The following is a 14,009-nucleotide window of genomic DNA, read 5'->3' as shown; positions in this document are numbered from 1 at the left end:
TACTTGTTTAATATTTCAAAATTTGAATTCTAATCATCAACAAAAGCAATGATATAATAAAGAGGGAATCCATAATGGGATGTGTATTAAGAAGAGATGTAGAGCTTCCGTAATGTGCACATAGATAGTGCCCTGGGCAATGGGATTATGTTTCATTAAGATGGCACCTGTCTGCTGGCTTGCCTTGCTGATTTTATCCTTGCTCCTCAGACTGACAGCTTTTGATTTGGCTTTTTTTTTTTTTTTTTTTTTTTTTCCTGTGGCTCTTCATTCTTTCTCTATATAGCTTGGGCCTCAGCTGTCCCAGAGCTGCCTCTCCCAAACTTTACATTTGTTTCTGAGAGCTGCCATTCCTTCCCACCAGCTGCTTGCCCCACCTAATAGCTCCTCTTTGTTTCATGCTTGCTCCTTTTGTCTATTTATGTATACATTAATGCATGTAATTTTAGAATATACTTGCAGTGCTTTAGGGCAGAAGAAAGACATCCTAATTTTGAACTTCTTATATCTATAATTTACCTTTTCCTTAGCATTAACAGAATCTATTTTAACCTATTTCAAGCTGCAAAGAGAGAGAAGCTTTTGGTTTTACAGCCTCTGTGGAGCTGTTTCTTTTCTGTGCAGAGGCTTTTGTGGTGTCCCTACCTCAGCATGGTACAAATATTAGTGAGGTTCATTCCCCCTGCCTGCCTGCCCCCTGCCCCCACCTTCCCCTCCCTTGTAGTCCCCACACACACACACACTCTTGTGTAAGCATTGGGAGGCAGGGGTAGGCATATTTTATAAATTAAAAAGAAATCAGTCAGTACATTGAAGCAATTAGTGTAAATGAGTTCAACAGACAAACAGGCAGACAGACTTCCCTGTGTCTTCTCCTGCCCCCACAGCCTCAAGTGTAGTACAAGAGCTAAAGGAACAGAGTGAAAAATCATCACATATCACGGGCCAGGTTCCAGACTCAGTGACAGAGTTGTAAATCCAGAGTTAGAACATAAAACGTGCCATCCTGGGTGAGTGTGAAAATACTTTTAGTCCTTTTAACTCAGTCCTGGATAGCAGTGGGCAAAAGCAGAGGGCTGGGACAAGATCAAGGCAGATAAAGAGATATTTCTCCTGCTGTAGCCTGTGAACTGGAGGCTGATTTACTGAAGACAGAGACTGTAGTCTGTGACAGAGTTTAATAGCCACAAACAGGCCTCTCCTCCATGATCTAATCCCTTCTTACATCTGTGCATGTTTCAGGGCTCCACAATATCCCAGTGCTGTGAACTCTATACCTCCAGTATGCTTTACGTGAAAAAGCTCTTGCTTTCTACCAACTGCCTGATCATTTCACCTCTCATTGTACTGTGAAAAACAGGGAGTGCACTGTCCTGTTGGCCATTACTACGCCGTTTGTAATTTTATGGTAATTTCCCAAATGCCACTGGAGGTTCTTTAAAGTGGCATTGCTGTAAGGCAAGGTCAAAGCCTTGTTTTTAAGGGATCTGATTAATTCAAAAGTCCAGCTGCTACGTTTGTCAGGATAGTCTCCTTGTTTGCAAGATAAAAGCCCTTAGGAGCATGCAATGTGCAGGGAGAAGGGAAGGAGGTTAGGGGTATATAACCTGGGAGGTTGCTGGAGAAACACTCTGCATTTTAAGCACACCACTCTTTAACACATGCAGATGGCACGAAGCGAGGAGCCTGTTTCACAGGTATAGCCAGAAGCAGAGCTGAATGCAGGTATGTAGAATCTGCAGCAACCCCTAGGGAACTGTAAGGTTTCTGCTTTCCAGAAGCTGGGAGTGAAGTTGTGTCTGATTACCAAAACTCATGACAGCTGCTGCCCTGCTCTCCCCACATTACCCTTTTCAATCCTCACCAAGCATGACCATCCACACTGCCCTCAACCTATAGGATGCTCTAGTTCACTTCTATTTATGGTTAGACCAGCCTCACATATAGGATTGCTCCAGCCTGAAGCAGCCTGTGTTTTCCCATGTGTATTCCAAAGGCCATGCAGTACAATTTGCATCACCATATTCTTATGCCAGGCCCCTGTGTCTCTCTCATGCTACCAAACACAGTGCTCAGCCACAGAGACTGCCACAATGATTGAGTGAGGCAGGCTTGTCAGTGCTAAGCAGCATCAAAAGGAGTACTTTTCCAGAACTGATATTAACTCCTCAAACAAGGCTATGAATGGATCCTTCTGGATGTTGAAGAGTTAAAAAAGCAAAAGCAGCTTACAAAAACTGTCTAGAATCATGGTGCCCTGGGCACTTTTCATCAATTCATGCATTTTTCAAGTACAGAAGCTTGCTTCTAGCACTAATCAGGACATAAAAAGCTTGGATGAGCCACATGTTTTGCACTGCATCAATGCTGATAGTCTTTTCTACCTGTCTTTTGGCACAGGGAGGCGGTGGAAAAGATCAGCAGTGTGGCATACTGTTTTGTACTAGTTATTCCTGCTTCCAAATCAGTACTAGTAACTTCAGGCTGAGTTGTTTCTCTTTTATATGCTACTGTCATATAACATCTGCTTTCTTTAACTTTATTTCAGATCATCTCTTTATTTTCTGAAGTCCCTTTTTTCCATGTATGTTGAAGATGTTCCCACTTTGGAGACAAATGAAGCAAGCTCTTAGTAATTAATATAAACACACTTTGAGCAGCAGACAATTTCTGCCTTTACTCTGTCTAATTGCGTATCAACATTACATTCAGTAATGCTTCATCACTCATTTCTCAGCCAGAAGAAAGCAGAGGCAACATTACAGAGATACCCATGGTTCATCTGAGTCTTGGGCCTTGCTGCTTTTTTGGAAATATACTTTTTAAGTTCTTAAAACTCATTATCTTTTAAGCCATTGAGGAAATACAATTGTGGTATGTGGAAAAGAATAAGAATAACAAAACCTACTGTACTGTATTTAAGTATATGAACATTAAGGGATGATCCAAAAGGGATCAAAACATACTGATTAAAATCTATGAATTAATGTTCATATACTTAAATACAGTGCAGTAGGTTTTGTTTTATAGTTCTTATTCTTGGCCTATTGCCATGCCAAGAGTTACAATTTGGGGTGTAAATTCTGCCCTCCTTGAAGAGAAATTCAAAAATTTCTTAAGACTGGTGTGAGAATAAGGGAGGGGATGTGTGCATGTGTATGTGTGTGTCTGAGACTGTTTTGTCTTTGTATCCTCCTTAACTCCACTAATTCAGTGTTTTCCTCTTGATCTGTCATGAAACTGTCTCCAAAGAGTTCAATGCCTGAGAACAGGCAAGGCAGCAACTCTTTGGTTTAGTGCTTAATACATACAAATTGAATCAACACATCAGGAAACCCTAATTTCTGGTGAAAATTTTTCCAAAAACAATAGCAGCTTCTTGTGCCCAAGATAACATAGAGTGACACATCTTCATCAGAGGCAGCTGACTCACTGCTAGGGCCTGAACTGTGGGGGGGATTATCTTATCTGTTATCTGTATCAACCTAAGAATGATGGAGGTGCAACCCTGAATGTCTTAGTAAATGCCAAAATAATTACAGCATGGGCAAAAAGTGGAGATGAAAAGTACTTATACCAATTTCTACTCTTAGTTTCTGTGTTCTGGAAAAAACTGCATCTTTCATCAAAGGTTTCAGGCAAGTTTTATGTTTTACAGTCTGACAATTTCTGCCCTTTCAACACAAAATATTTTGATAAAATGTACTGGTACTGTTGTTATTTTGTCATCCTCTTCTTGAGCTATTTTGGTCTTGAAATCCCTACACAGGATACTTCATTCTGTGTATATTTGTTCACTTTTAGAATTTTACAATGAATGATGACAGTTAATGCTGCATTCTCCATGCATGCAGCTTTCTCCAAGGCATTTTTTGTCCTAGCATTGGACTATTTGTGTGGTTATGGGAAACAGAGACATTTATGGAATCCAACTGACCAGTAATATTAATCTAAAAAAAAAATAAATAAAGCAGAAAAAGAGGGTGCAGCCATGGCAGTTCTCATGGCAGTTCAGAGAAGGCAAACAGTATCTGTGATCTTGCCTGAAACTCTGAAGTCAGTAATTTCTCTACCATGGCTAGTAAAAATGCATTTTTCAATCTTAACTAAAGAAAAATATTATTGTCAGAACTGCAGTGTAAGTCAGGAAAATCTGCCACTGTGGGGGGCAGTGAGAGTCCCGGCTCCCAGGAATCTCAAACCAGGAGGAGACAGGATGGTAGCATCACCTCCTCATGGCATCCTGCCTTTGTCGAAGACACAGAGCCCAGGTAGGATACTGGGGCTGGATGCCACTTTGTCTCCAAGAGGCATTGCAGGTTGCTGGGGCTCCTCAGTGTCCTCTGCATGCCAGCTGAGCTGAGAACCCCTTGAAATCCTCCTGCAAGCTGTCTTTGGTAACAAGCAATAGATGAGGGATTGCCCTTCCAAGCAAGCAGGTAGGAAACACCCAGTTTGTGATCCAAAGCAGACACAATTTTCTTGTCACATAAAGTCCATTCAAGAGCATTTTTCCCTCTCCCTTGCAAATAGTCAAAGCAGATGTATCTGTCTATGTGGTTCTGAATCCTTCAGTTACAGACATCCCAAAAGTCATTAACCTGGCAACTGGGTTTGGATGTGGTTTGCAGCCCACTGTTTTTCCCTCCCACAGGAAGAGTGATGGGGGATTTACTCAGAAAAACTAGAGGGAAGAGGATTTTAAGAAAAAGTAGGAAGGAGTCTCCTCCTAGGACAGGGTGGCAGAGGAATTGCTGTTGTAAGGAGCACGAGGCCTCTGTGAGGTTATGAAAGAAAGAGTCTGCAAGCCAGCGGATAGGAAAAACTCAGACTCAAAGAAATCTCTGACTGTTTTCAGAAGCAGACATAGTGAGAAATACAGGAGAACAGACAAGTTTGATATTCTGAGGGAAGGGCTAGCGACTCATTTACTCCCACTCTTGTTTCCTTGTGAACAGCAGAAATGACTGTGTCTGCCTAATGATGTCTGAAATTATTTTTCAAGAGGGGAATGTCCAATTGCCCTTCCTAACACTTATTTTGAGCATCAACTTCTGTTGCAGTAAAATATCAGGCATCCCTTTGGAACCTATATAAAGAAAATGTGAAAATGATTTGAAGATTTAACCCTTTATCCTTCAGGAGTCTTCTGCTCATTTTTTTTTATGCTTTCTGACTTTTCTTTCTCCTTTTGTTATTTCTTCTCTTTCACCCAGAAACATTCATCCCACATCTAAATGTATGAAACTCTGCACATGCTGCTTTAAAGTCTTCTGCTGTATGAAGTCACACTTTTTGTGTGACTGACAGGTGACACTGCTTTGCTAGGTGTGGATCTGAACAGTGGGAAGACAAGTTGTCAACTTCTAGTGACAGACAGAAGAAAAGAACAAGACAAAACCCCCCAGAATACTGCAAAGGAAAGATATCCCCAGGCTATTCTTTGTGCTGGGGAAGCAATTTTAGCTCTGAGGGAATGAATCTTTGCCTGAATGCAGTGGTCAAACTCTTTGCATTTCACCAACTAAACTCATTTGTCTTCATTGGTGTTATTTTCTGTGTCTATGTGTCTGTGTCTATATGTATATGTGAATATACATAGATGTACTTACATCTTTTGTGAATAACTGCTGTCCTGTCCAGGCTTTTAAAGAAAACCAAATCTGTCTTACTGCAACAACTATAATAAACAGTATTATGTTATTCTTTCACTGTCCAAGCATTTCACATTGAAGTGTTAACACCAGAACAATTCTGTGCTGTTGTAGTTGGTGTCTGCCTTCCTCCTGTCACACCTGTCCAGTACTGGTAGCTGAGAGCCAGCAGGAAAACAATTACCTCTCTGCATGTCTGTTTGGTCCCTCCAGGGCTACAAATATTGTTTTACACAAGAGAAAAGTTACAGCAGATGGGGACAATTCTCATAATCATTTTACAGTACAGAGGTCCAAAGGCTGGAGACAGGGAAAGAAGCAATAGGATTATTTTCATTAGATCTGAGAAGAAGACTCAGTATGGCTGATGCGAGTCAAATTACTTTTAGGCTGGACTTTCAGAAAAAGATTTCTGAGCAGTGATGTCCATGAAAATGTCAAGCAGCTGTGTTTTGATGGTTCTTGTTTGGCTGATGCCATTAAATAATAAAACATCTTTTCTTTGTCTAATTTCTGTGGTTCCATTATTGAGTAACAGTCTTCTGCCTGCTAGTCTTACATTGACTGTTATAAAATTCTGTGGCATAAAATAAATTTATGTCTGACTCAAGTGCAACTAGGGGTTTGGGCAAGTTAGTGGCAGTGATGTAGCAATAACTGGCCCTGAAATGTGAAAATGAAGCTCTAAAATTGAAAAGTGAAGCAAGTTTTTATAAGGTAGTTGCACATTCTTTCTCTCTGCAGTGTAGTCAATGCAGTCACTATTCTACATCTTTAAATTCTGTATCCTAAATCCATGCTTCTTCAAACATCCAAGAAAGAGATGAAACTTGGCTCCCTTGAGGAGGTTCACTGAGCTGATTGGGGCACCCTTTCTGTCATAAAGCTGGAAGACCTTGTACAGACAGTAACTATACTGCTGCAGATCACAAGGATGTGCTCAGTGAGTTGTTGGCACAGCATGGCAGTGAGCTCATGACTAGTAAATCAACTTCTTCCCTTCAGGAAGAAAATGCTTTGAGTGTTTTTATACAGTTCATAAGAAGCTCCTTTTATTTCTGATGAAATTACAAAAAATCCAAAAACTTAAATGTTTATCCCACAACCTGACTTCACAGGCACAGTTCTACTGCTGTAAAGGATATGTATGTGTTTATGTATATTGAGCCAGGAGGTCTAAGGGAAAAAATTTTATTCCAATAATCTACTAGTATAAAAAAATGTACACTCAGAAAGGCACAAGAGTCCAAATATTGAAATTCTGCACTGCTAGCCTTTGTATGATTTTTGGTAGAAAAGAAGAAACCTTAGTCTGCTTTCTGGTTGTCAGGTTTTAAGATTATGTAAAACTTGTTTCCACTGAGTTTAGCAAATGGCCAGCATACACTTATACCCAGATTACTTTAGAAATGTCTTTAGCTATCACAGCAGCAGTATTCCTTTATTGTGTCTTGTTTTCAGACTAGTAGGAAAGGGAACCCCCCTTTGCTCAGCCTCTTCTCTGCTTGCCCATTTGCAGCACAACCCTATTAACACCCATAGATTAATCACTAAAGCTTGAGTGTTTAACAGGAGGCTTCCCTCATTGGCCTGTGCTCAGTACAAACCATTACACCCGAAGGCAAAGCTGTGCTTAATAATTCAAAGGGGCCAATTTAGACATTGCCTTCATTCTTTCAGGCTGTCTGTGCCTGCCAGTTACACACATGTCCTGTCCTTGCTAGGGGACAGAGTAGTTTTGCAACTTGGGATGTGAAGTACTCTTGATGAACAACTCCCATTGACATCATGACAGTTGTTCAATAAAACAAAGATGAAACAAGATTTTTCTCACACTTTGCAAGTATGAGTCTTACCTTTTGGAAGCTGGAACAATAAAAGATGTTGTTACAGTCACCCACTGCCCTGGGCAGCAACAAGTCAGGAATGACAGTGCTCATCCTGCCAGACCTCCTTTGAAAACAGGTTGCACAACAGCACCGATAGCAGTTATAATTGTAATAACAACACAGATATTTCTTTGTGCAACATAACTATTAATAAAACCTTAAGCATTTTCTGCAGTGTCAGAACTCACTGAGTCAGTGAGAAAAATGAAAATGGTTCCTCTGTCGAGGTCTCTTGAGAGAAGCAAAAAAATGAACCAGTAATTGTCAGAATTGTCAATGCTTCTATCTTTTATTCTCTATTCATGGCAGGTTTTAAACCTAAAAAAGGAGGAGACGCTTTTACTTTCCTGTTCATCTTAGCCTAAATGATTATATTTTTTAGTTGAATGACTTAAAATACACTTTTACAATAAGAAGACTCTCCTTGGAAAATCTTACTTTTAGCCAGTTTCCCATGGAAAGGTATTTTTTACTGGGCTCCCCCTAACTGGTTTTTACTGTGCCCTGGCTGTCCAATAAAAGACCAGGAAAATTAGATTTGTTACTCTACTCTATTTATAAATTTTCACAGGAAACAATTATTGTCAAAAATAATGAATGCTTTATATTTACAAATTCATTGTTGTTCCCTTCCCTTTACACCCTTTTCTTACTAGAGAAGACACATTCTCTTTGCTTATCTGCAGCACAGGCTCTTCTTTCATAAAATCTGGCCAGGCCTACAATAGGCATATTTTCCAGCACAGCAGTATCAGCTAGAGTTATTTTTATTTTTATGTTAACAATTTAATTTGTTTTTTTATATATTTATTTTTGTTAAAAGCTTGGTGTAGATATGGTTTCACTAGGATGGAAAGTGTTTTTCCTTGTGTAGCCTATTCCACTTGGAAACCAGTATTTTCTGTAGCAGTAAAATTAGGTTTATTTCTCTTCTTTCTGATCAGTAGAAGCTTCACCCACACAAGGGTTACTTGCCAGGACAGTTATATTGGTAAACTTTTCCTCATGCTGACCTGGTCTCCAAAACAGCATTGCATAAATAATAGAGGCAGGTGGGAGCAATCATAAGTGAATGCCAAAAAACTGCAGCTGAGTTCATTCTTATGTCAGAAGAACTGGGGTGGTGTGGTTCTGTCAAGGGTCAGCTATTTTGGGCTGGGTGGAGAAAAGCGCAAAAGGAGATGACACATTTCACCATCAGTTATATTCTACCTTTGGAAATAACTTTTACAGTTAAAACTTCTTTGAAAAAAACAGCGCCAGATTATGGCTTGGCTCCAGTTCCCAGGTGGTCAAGAGCTAGGAGAGATGAAACAAAAGGAGAAGCACTCATGGGAGTAGCTGAAGAAGAGGAGTGCTTTTTAGTGGAGCCAGGGAAGAAAAGGAGGTAAGTGTGGATGCTGGAAGAGGGACACAGGAGCTTAGGTGGGCTAGGTCAGGGTGAACAGACAGCTCTTTGAACATGTGCCTCTGTAGTGGCTCCCAATGTATGCTGGATGAAAATCAAGGTATTGGCCATAACTTAAAAGCAACAGCTGGCTCTGTTCCATCTCTCCATCACTGCATCATTCTCTCTGGTTGACTTTCACAGCAGCTTCACTAATGGTCCCAAAGGCTGCACTACAGAGAGGAAATAATATGTTCTCTACTTGGGAGAGGGCTTTTTGTCTGGAATTTGATAGTTTCTATACTATAGTTGCATTTAAAACAGATCAGTTTTTTAGTTTTGGTTTGGTTTTTTTTTTATGTCCTGTTGTGTGTTCATTTTTGCATGTGTTTAATTTATGTCTATTGTCCATGGAGGTGAATTTTCAAGGGCTGTGTCTGGACCACTTGTTAACAAATGTTTCTTTGAGCAGCTGTAAAGCACCTGGATATTGTGATTAATGACACAATCTAACTAAGCTAAATAATGCCTACATAGTACATAACAGATAACTTTAGTATATACTGTTGGCTATGACTTTTGTAAACTTATTCACTACTTTTCATAAATAAAAGTTGTTGTAAATATTTAGATATTGTCCTTCTCTGTGTGAGAAAATAGAAAGCAAAGTTTAAAATGCAAGTGCTAGAGTAGCCTTATGTAAAACAAAAATTGGGACCATTTGGCAATATGTCTTATTTAGACTAAAACACCAAACTTAACACAGAGTTGTTCACAGGTCTTTCATTATTTTACATACATAGACTTTAATGACATTTAACAAAAAGCCACACAGGGAATTCATAGTTTGCCAGTGTATCATGTCATAACTTTATATGAACAGAGGTATTATCTTTAATAGAGAGACGGAAATGCATCATTCGTGAACTTGAAATATTTGCTGTTAATGCAGGGTGGTTGAAAAATATTTATTCCAATGTGTTTCTACTGCATCTTGTTGGACTCATTTTAAAGTCTGATAATGGCATTACGGATTGCTTAATTTTTATTTTTTAAGGAAAAGTCAAAATTTGTCTTCCTACTAGAACAGTGTTTCTTTAGTCAATAGAGGGTTAATGAATAAAATTGTTTTCAAGGTCAGATTGGAAACTCAGGCTTATTAAAATCACCTCATGTTCCAGCAGTGATAAAACAAGATTTGCACCTCAAGTTCTGCTTCATTCTCTTAAAACTATCTGATTAAATAAATAATAATGACAGAACACTCTGATATCCATCATAGGTTTGAAAACTAATTCATAAACTTCCATGCTATTGCATTAGTGACTAACTTCCTCTACCTGCAGAAAAATGTAAGGATTCAAAAATCCCTCTGCAACAAATTATGAACTTCTATTCAATATCAGGATCAGTTTAGGAGTTTTAACAAAAGACTCATGTAACACAAAGATCTTATCTTGGTGTATCATTTCCTTTCTATTTTCTTGCTTTTTGGTCTCAATAATTAGAATTACTGTATCCTTTTAACCCCTTATAATTCCCATTGAATTTAGATTCTTGGTTCAAAATCAAAATTGGTCAGTTAGACAATACCTGCTAACGCATCAGTTACTGATGCCTTTTGTAGATAATTTTGTTGTTCAGCCAGCAAGACTCTTAAAAGCTTTTTAAAATGGCATGAGGATTAAATTGCATGCTGTGAAAATCTAAAGTTGGGGTTTTTTTTCCAATTGCTACGCTTGAAATACAGTATAGCTATCTCAGTAGTACCTCAGATTATGCTTAATGGTAAATTTAGCCAGAAATGCATTTTTGCACTTGTGGGGTCATTCTTCATTACTGCATTCATGTGCCAAACTGCAGCAAGTAAACAGCAGCAATGATCCCAGTAACAGCCCTGTTAGTAATCTGAGGAATCTGAATGGGGAACACACTTCTAATTTTGTACTTTGTTTTCCCAGATATATATTCCAAGCAGGTCTGAATTTTTTGAGTACTTTTGTTTTTTGTCTTTTTTTCTCCAGCCCTTACCATGTAACACTCCTACTTACCCCTCCCAAACAGACTCCACACACAGATGATGGACGTATTTTGAGATACAGATATTTAAGGAAGATTTCACTTTCACCAGTAAAACTGAAAATATGTCATTTAAAGTTTTTTGTCTTTTAAGATGCATTCATTATTGTTTAGGTTAATCCACATACTCCTGAGGTGATGAAGCAATGCAGTCTGAAAAGCAGAATTAACCTGATAGCTAAGCAATAAGCAAACTTGAAGGAGTGGGGAAAAAATTCCATTGGTTTCCAAGATTTATTAACTGGAAAATAACATTTTCATGAATATAGTGGGGTAAAATTATTTTGTACATAAGTTAAAGTTGGAAGAGAATTTGGACATATACATGGCTCCCTCAGGACTCTTTCTTGTGTTGATTTCCTTCATTAAAAATCTTCTGATTCCAGAACATTCAGACTGAAGCACCTCCATCACTCTTGCTTGTTACACCTTGTACAGAAAAAAGAGTCTGCTTTTTTGTAAGCAGGGACTCAAATTATGAAGAACTTCAAATAACAATCTTCAAGTCATAATTTTCCCCTAAGATCTAACAGAGATTGATCACTTTTGCCTCCCTACTCTCTATCGTAAAGCTAATGGTACATATAAATCTTACTCATATTTGAAACTTGCCAGTTTCATCGCATTCTGCTCTATGCACAGTATATTAAGACGCATCTGAAGAAAATGGCAGGCTTTTGAGGGTTTTAGGGTAAATCTGGTCGTCTGCCATCTTCTAGCTAAGTTTAGATTACAATAAAGATTTGAGAGTGCGAGGTACTATGTATAGCAAGGGCTAAATACTTGAGAATGGTAACTAAATCCTGCATTTTGGAATTATCGCTGTGACCAACTGCCCATGAAATGCTTTTCATTTTAATGTATAGTGTGTCTGTATATAATTCTAGATCTGTATTTATATCTGCAGCCATATGCTGCTAGATTTCCATCTCCTGTTCAGACAAATTACTTCAGCTGCAGTTGCCAAAGCAAACAGAGCTCTTTTTTTCTTTTTTTTTTTTCTCAGAAGCACTGAACACATAACACATGACGCATTTCATTCTTTCTTAGGTGATAACTTTTAAAATAACAAGCTACTAATATGCACAATGTGTAAATGGGCAGCAAAGTTAAAAACAGAGGGGGAGGTAAGAGAATCAGATATTTGTTCCTGGCTGCTAATGGGAGCAGCTGTTTAGGGAGAACTCAGAGGAAGCAAGAGACACATGTGCATGTCCTGTCATAAGTCACCATTTTTTCTGCATCCCAGATTAGTCCAGAAGATGTCATTGCTCATTGGTTAGAGGCAGAATCTGCTAGATAGTTTTCTGTAAATAGCTGGAGGTTAATGTCTTGTAATCTGAGGATCGCTGGGGGCTGGTTTGTTGTATTTATTTATTTTGCTGTTGTCTGCTCAGTGGAGTGGAATTCCAGAGCTGGAGCCTAGCCCTTGAAGGAGAAGTCTAATCAGAAATGTAACAAGCTCAGAGATTAATTGCAAGGCAGGGAATAGCAATAGGCTCATTGATAATACTGTCAATATATCACTAGACAAAGCTCCAGAAAGGTGTGTGCCATATCTCATTGCAATCTTGTGTTCATCTGCTGATTTGACAGCCAGCCTTTTTCAGTGGAGCAAATCTATACATATTTTCCAGCCAAGAGTTATGAGTGGGAGTTTTGCCTGATTTCAGCAACTTGGTAATCTATCTTTTGGCTGACAATGAAGCAATATGAATATTTTTTCACAAATATTTGTCTGGCAGGGGCTTATTTATATTCCACTGTACAAAAATGTTTGAGGATATATTAAGCAGCATTGTCAGATACACTGTCATCAGTGTACTTGTTTTAAACTTACCCAAGTTTTAAATAAAAAGCCTGATAACTTCCTGTTTACCTGCATGCCCTTTGACACCTGAGAGTTGCTTGCATATGTCAGCTGTAACTAAGGATAAAAATTACAATATGTACCAAAAAAAATAGCAAAACCCACTCAGCAGTACAATAGTCAGTCTGTTTCTAGGGTGAGATTTGTCTCAGTAAACTTTAATGGTGTAAAAATTAGAAATTTAGTGTAGCATACTATAGAGTCTGTAGGTTGACAACAGCAATGTAAGGTTTTGATATGAACCATAGCAACTTTTGCTAATGCTACCCTACAGCTTAAGACTAAACTCAGTGCTTTCTCTTGTTTTTCAAAACATTTGGGGTAGGTATTTTCCTACTGAGAAACACAGCAAAGGAGATTACAGTAAATCTCAATGGTTATGTTACTCTATGAATGTTTATGAACTGTAAAAACATAATATCTTACAAGGCAAATATAGAACAGAGGCTTCTGATTTTGGAGTGTTCTCATCCTCTTTCACTCTTTATGGGAATAAAGGAGGGAGGAGGTTCTCTGATCCTATCAAGCGAATAAGGTCCAAGAAAACATCCATTACTGAGATGGTGTGCCTTGCTTCTAGATATTCTTTATTTGTAGGCCAATATCATTGAGCTGAGGTGATCAGTAACAGTATGAAGTCTATGCCCCATTTTCCAGGTCGGGACAGCAGAAGAGAAATCACTGTTCTGAAGAAGGAAGATTGCCTAGACTGTGCACACACAGGCTACATGCTCAGAACATTCCCTGCATTCATTCTCAGTATCTCATGCACTCTGAATGCTGTGAAAGACAAAGCTCTAGTCCAGTGTGGTCCTGTAGCTCCTTCCATAGTTGCTATAGAGAGGTGGGATGCTCCAGCTACTCTCACACTGCCACAATCATTCCACATCCCACTGTAGGGGTCTGACTTGCCCTGTGGAGGTGGCTGATCTTTCTTTCCTCCTCTGGTTGTAGACAAAAACAAGATTCCTGTCTTGGTTCAGACAGCTCTAAATTGTTCAAGTTGGCTCAGACACACTCCAGAGTTAGTTAGTGGAACCTGAATTGTCTAATAGGAAGGGGATCTCTTTATTGAAACTCTGTGTAATTATTGCATTCATAGTGTAGGGCAATGTCTCTGCCTCCTGTTG

This window comes from Heliangelus exortis, chromosome 3, assembly GCF_036169615.1.
Source record: "Heliangelus exortis chromosome 3, bHelExo1.hap1, whole genome shotgun sequence".
In the NCBI taxonomy this organism is placed as follows: domain Eukaryota; kingdom Metazoa; phylum Chordata; class Aves; order Apodiformes; family Trochilidae; genus Heliangelus; species Heliangelus exortis.
This window is presented reverse-complemented; position numbering follows the sequence as displayed.